We start from the raw sequence: 5831 nt of genomic DNA, 5'->3' as shown, positions 1-5831 counted from the left end.
CTTCATCTAGATCACCCCTGTCAACCATGTGTGCTCCCCAAAATCTTTTCCAAGCCCTCTTCTATTCTTTCTTTATACTAGGGGTCCTTAACCTGAGGTCTAAGAACCAATGAACATCTATGGATAGATTTCAGGGTATTGGTGTTCATGGAAAATTTCCTAATATCAACAGCCTATTGGACATATTCCCACCTTGATGTCCCATAGATGCCTAGACTCAACATGTCCAAAACAGAAATATCTTTCTCCCAAACCTTCCCTTCTTCTGAACTTTACTATCAGTGTTGAGGGCACTACCATCTTACTAGTTACATAAATTTGTATTCTCAGTGTCAACCGCAACTTCTCTCTTCTACTTATCCCCAGTAGCCAATCTCTTACTGGGTCATATTGTTTCTACCTTGATTTCTATTATATACAACTCCTTCTCTCCACTCACACAGTTAACACTCTGATTCAGCCCTTCATCAGCTCATGTTTAAAAACATGTAATAGCCTTGTAATTGGTCTCCCTCATTTATGTTTCTCCGCACTTCAATCCATGTTGCCAAAGTGAACTGCCAAATAGATTTCCTAAGTCATAAATCTGATCCTGTCTATAGGAAACCCAAGTCATTTCCTATTACTCCCAAGAGAAAATATAAAATGCTCTGTTTGATCTTTTTTTTACTTCTCCACTCAATGGTATTTTATTTTTTTCCCCAATTATACGTAAAGATAGCTTTTAACATTCACTTTTAAAACATTTTGAGTCTCAACGTCTTTTCTCCCTTCCTCCCTTCCCCAAATTGGCTAGCAATCTGATATAGGCTATACATGTACAACCATATTAAATATATTTCCACATTACCAATGTTGCAAAAAGAAAAAAAAGAATCAAAACAAACAAATGAGAAAGAAAAAAATAGAAAATAGCATGTTTCAATCTGCATTCAGACTCCATAGTTCTTCCTCTGGGTATGGATAACATTTTCTATCATGAATCTTTTTGGGATTATCTTAGATGATTGTATTGCCAAGAAGAACTAAATCTATCAAAGTTTATCATCGTACAATGTTGCTATTACTGTACACAATATTCTCCTCTACTCACTTCACTCAGCATCAGTTCATATAAATCTCTCCCGGTTTTTCTGAAATCTACCTGCTCATCATTTCCTACAGCACAATAGTATTCAATTATATTCATACACTACAACTTGTTCAGCCATTCCCAAATTTATGGGTCCCCCTTCAATTTGATTTCAAGGAATTTCAATGGTAGTTTTGCAGCCTCATCTTCAAGTTCTCTTAATTCTTTCTAAAATACTTTTTTTGTGCCAAGAGGCTTGAAATCATTTATATTAGCTAGGTTCTTTTTGAAATCTCTGCTTATCGTGGAATTCAGCTTCCTCTTAAGCACATACATTCTTAAACTTGTATTTTAAAATTTGTTCCTCTTTGCAGAGAAGAAAGAAACAAAATAGGAGCCAAGTGTGGCTTTTTCTCCGTCATCTATGAACATTTTCCATCCTAAGCATGTTCATCTCTATTAAAATACATTTCTAGGAAGCGAATCTGACCAAACTTTGGAGGTGCAGAATCCAACAGGAGACAGGCTGTGGCAGATTCTCAGCCCTGCACAGACTGGAAGGTCAAAAGGAAGGATGTATTCCTCAGAGGTGAGCCCACAGTGCACACCACAGTGCATCCAGAGCAGCAGCAAAGCAGGAAGGCCTAGGGGAGGCCTGAGGCAGCCGCAGGTAGAACAGCAGAGCAGTAGCACAGGGCAAGAGACCAGCAGAGCCAAATGAGTGACAGTCACTGAGCCCCGGATATCAGCTGCAGAATCTCCTGAAACTTTAAGCCTGCAGATTAAACTTCTGTAGGTCACCTACTTGAACTTCCAGGGACCAGGATGCTGGAGTGACCTGAGGGAAAAAATAGTCTCAAAACACTTGAGGCTAGGGAAATAGCTAAGGGGGATTCGTCCTACTATGGCTGAGGTGAACCTGAAGGAGAGGGGCCTTAGGAGGGGTGGAAACTCGCACTAGGATCCAGGCATGCCTCAGTACTTTGGGGGAAATGGGAAGACAATAGGGCAGTTGACACCACCAACCCCTGAGCTTGTCTTTGCCTCAGCCCAGCTGAGGAGAACATCCATGACCAGACAACCCCTACCCCACACTTAACAAGCTAACCCCAGGGCTGATCAGGGAAACGTAAAACAAAAAAGATAAAAAGACAATTGTCCTTAGGTTTTTCACACCACTTAGCTCAACGTCAAGTTCTGCAGCTTCTAACTGAAAGAACCAGAAGACAAAACACACAATTACCATGATGAGCAAGGAAAAGCAAAACAAAGGTGAAAAAACCATAAAATCTTTCTATGAGGACAAAGACCAAAACACAAATACCAAAGAGGTCAGTAGTGAGACTGTACACTCATCTGAAACTTTAGAAGGGACTATGAAGTGCTCACATTCACAAAAAGCTCTACTGGAAGAGCTGAAGAAGGAAATAGAAGAGAACCTGGCCAAGGATTTTAAAAGTATGAAAAAAGAATTCCATGAAGAGAACATCTCTTTAAAAGGGAAAATTGAACAAATGGAAAAGGAGGCACAAAACCTAACTAGAGAAAATAATTCCATAAGAGGAATAATTGGACAGATGGAAAAGGAGATGCAAAAGTTAACTGAAGAAAGCAATTTGAAAAGAATTATAATTGGACAGGTAAGAACTAATAACTCTATAAGACAGCAAGAATCAGTCAAACAAAATCTAAAGAACGAAAGGATAGAAGAAAATGTAAAATATCTCATTGAAAAAACAACTGACCTGGAAAAAAGATATAGGAGAGAAAATTTAAGAAGTATTGGCCTGCGAAAAAGCAACGATAAAAAAATTCTGGACAATATCTTCCTGGAAATCATCAAGGAAAACTGCCCAGAAGTGCTAGAGCCAGAAAGCAAAATAGTCATAGGAAGAATCCACTGTTCACCTCCCAAAGGGATCCCAAACTCAAAACCCCAGGAAATATTGTTGTCAAATTCCAGAACTATCAAGTGAAGAAGAAAATACTACAGGCAGCCAGAAAGAAACCATTCAAATATCGAGCAGCTACAGTCAGGATCCCACAGGACCTTGTAACTTCTGCGTTAAAAGACTGAAAGACTTGGAATCCGATACTCTGTAAAGCAAAGGAGCTGGGACTACAACCAAGTATCAACTACACAGCAAAGTTCAGCATAACATTTCAGACAAGGAGATGGTCATTCAATGAAATAAGACATTTCCAGACATTCCTGAAAAAAAAGGCCAGAATTTAATAGAAAATTTGATCTTCAAATGCAGGTCTCAAGAGAGGCATCAAAAGGTAAACAGGGAGAAAAAACTTGTTACTCATTTTCGGCAAACTGTTTACCTCCCTATAAGGGAAGGTGATACCTGTTAATCTTGAGAATTGTGCATCTATTATGAAATGTAAAAGGGATATACACAGAGGGAACAGGTATAAAGTAAATGATGTAGTGATAAAAATATGATTTAAGCATGCAAAGGGACTGTAACAGGAGGTGTGAAAAGGAGGAAGCAGAAAATGGTATATTATATCACAGGAAGAAGTACAAAATTATAGTAGAGAGAAAGAGGGGAGGGTGATGAGCATTGTTTGAGACATACTCTCACATGATTTGGTTCAAGGAGGGAACAATAAACTTATTTAAGTAAATAATTCTAACTAGTTCTACAGGCAATAGGAGGGGAAGGGTGAAGAAAGGGGATGGGAAGCTAAAAGGGAGGGAAGAAGCAGTAAGAGTAAAGAGGAGAAAAAAAGAGGGAGGGTAAAAGAAGGAAGGGAAGGCTGCAGGAGGCAGTGGTGACAAGTGAAAGCTATTGAGGAGAAGGGAGACAGGAGGACTAAAAGCAAAAACGGTGGGAAAGAGGTTGGAGGGAAATACTTGGATTGCAATCATAACTGTGAATGTGAATAGAATGAACTCTCCCATAAAAGAGACAGATAGCAGAATGGATCAAAAACTATAATCCAACAATATGTTGTTTACAAGAAACACACTTGAAATGAGGGGATACACACAGGGTAAAGGCTAAAAGTTTGGAGCAGAATATATTGTGCTTCAGCTGATGTAAGAAAAGCAGGGTTAGCAATTCTAATCTCAGACAAAGTAAAAGCAGAAATAGATCTAATCAAAAGAGATAAGGGAGGAAACGATATCCTGCTAAAAGGCACCATAGATAATGAAACAATATCATTACTAAACATGTATACTCCAAGGGGTATAGCATCCAGATTCTTAGAGGAGAGGTTGGGGGAGTTGAAGGAAAAAATAGACACCAAAACTATACTAGTGGGGGACCTCAACCTCCCCCTCTCTGAACTTGATAAATCTAACCTCAAAATAAACAAAAAAGAGGTTAAGGAGGTAAATAAAACTCTGGATAAGGTAGATATGACAGATGTCTGGAAAAAATTGAATGGGAATACAAAGGAATAAACTTTTTTCTCAGCAGTTCATGCGCATATACAAAAATTGATCATGTACTAGGACATAAAAACCTCACAATACAGTGCAGAAAGGCAGAGATAGTCAAAGCATCTTTCTCACATCATAATGCAATAAAAATTGTATGTAATAAAAGGCCATGGAAAGATAAACGAAAAATCAATTGGAAACTAAATAATCTAATCCTAAAGAAGGAGTAGGTTCTTTAACAAATCATAGAAACAACCAACAACTTCATTCAAGAGAATGACAAAAATGAGATAACGTACCAAATCTTATGGGATATTGCAAAAGCAGTGTTTAAGGGAAGTTTGATATCTTTGAATGCCTACATAAATGAAATAGAGAAAGAGGAAATCAAGGACTTGGGCATGGAGCTAAAAAAGCTAGAAAAAGAAAAAATTGAAAATCCCAAAGTAAATACCAAATTAGAAATACTAAAAAGCAAAGGGGAGATTAATAAAATTGAAATTAAGGAAACTATTGAATTAATAAATAAAACCAATAGTTGGCTTTATTTAAAAAACTAATAAAATTATAAACCTTTGCTCAATTTGATTTAAAAAAAGAAAGAAGCATATCAAATTACCAATATGAAAAATAAAAGGGGTGAACTCACCTCCAATGAGGAGGAAAGTAAAACAATAATTAGAAATTACTTTGCTCAACTTCACGCCGATAAATTCGAGAATCTAAATGAGATGGGTGAATATTTTTAAAAATACAAATTGCCCAGATTAACAGAAGAGGACATTGAATACTTAAAACAACCCCAACTCAGAAAAAGAAATTGAACAAACCATCAATGAACTCCCAAGGAAAAAATCTCCAGGGACAGAAGGTATTACAAGTGAATTCTATCAAACATTTAAAGAAGTTAATTCCAACACTGCATAGACTATTTTTGAAAATTGGGGAAGAAGGAATCCTCCCAAATTCTTTTTATAATACAAACATGATTTTGATACCTAAACAAGGAAGAGACAAAACAGAGAAAGAAAATTATAGACCAATTTCTCTAATGAATATAGATGCAAAAATTTTAAATAAGATTTTAGCAAAATGAATACAGCATCTTATCACGAGAATAATACATTATGATCAGGTAGGATTCATACGAAGAATGTAGGGCTGGTTCAATATTAGGAAAACTATTAGCATTATCTCTCATATCAACAACAAAACTAACAGAAACAACATGATTATCTCAATAGATGCAAAAAAAGCTTTCGACAAAATACAACACCCATTCCAATTAAAAACACTGGAGAACACAGGAATAAAGAGAACTTTTCATAAAATAATAAGCAGTATCTTCCTAAAACCTTC

This window comes from Notamacropus eugenii, chromosome 1 (genome assembly GCF_028372415.1).
Source record: "Notamacropus eugenii isolate mMacEug1 chromosome 1, mMacEug1.pri_v2, whole genome shotgun sequence".
NCBI lineage: Eukaryota > Metazoa > Chordata > Mammalia > Diprotodontia > Macropodidae > Notamacropus > Notamacropus eugenii.
This window is presented reverse-complemented; position numbering follows the sequence as displayed.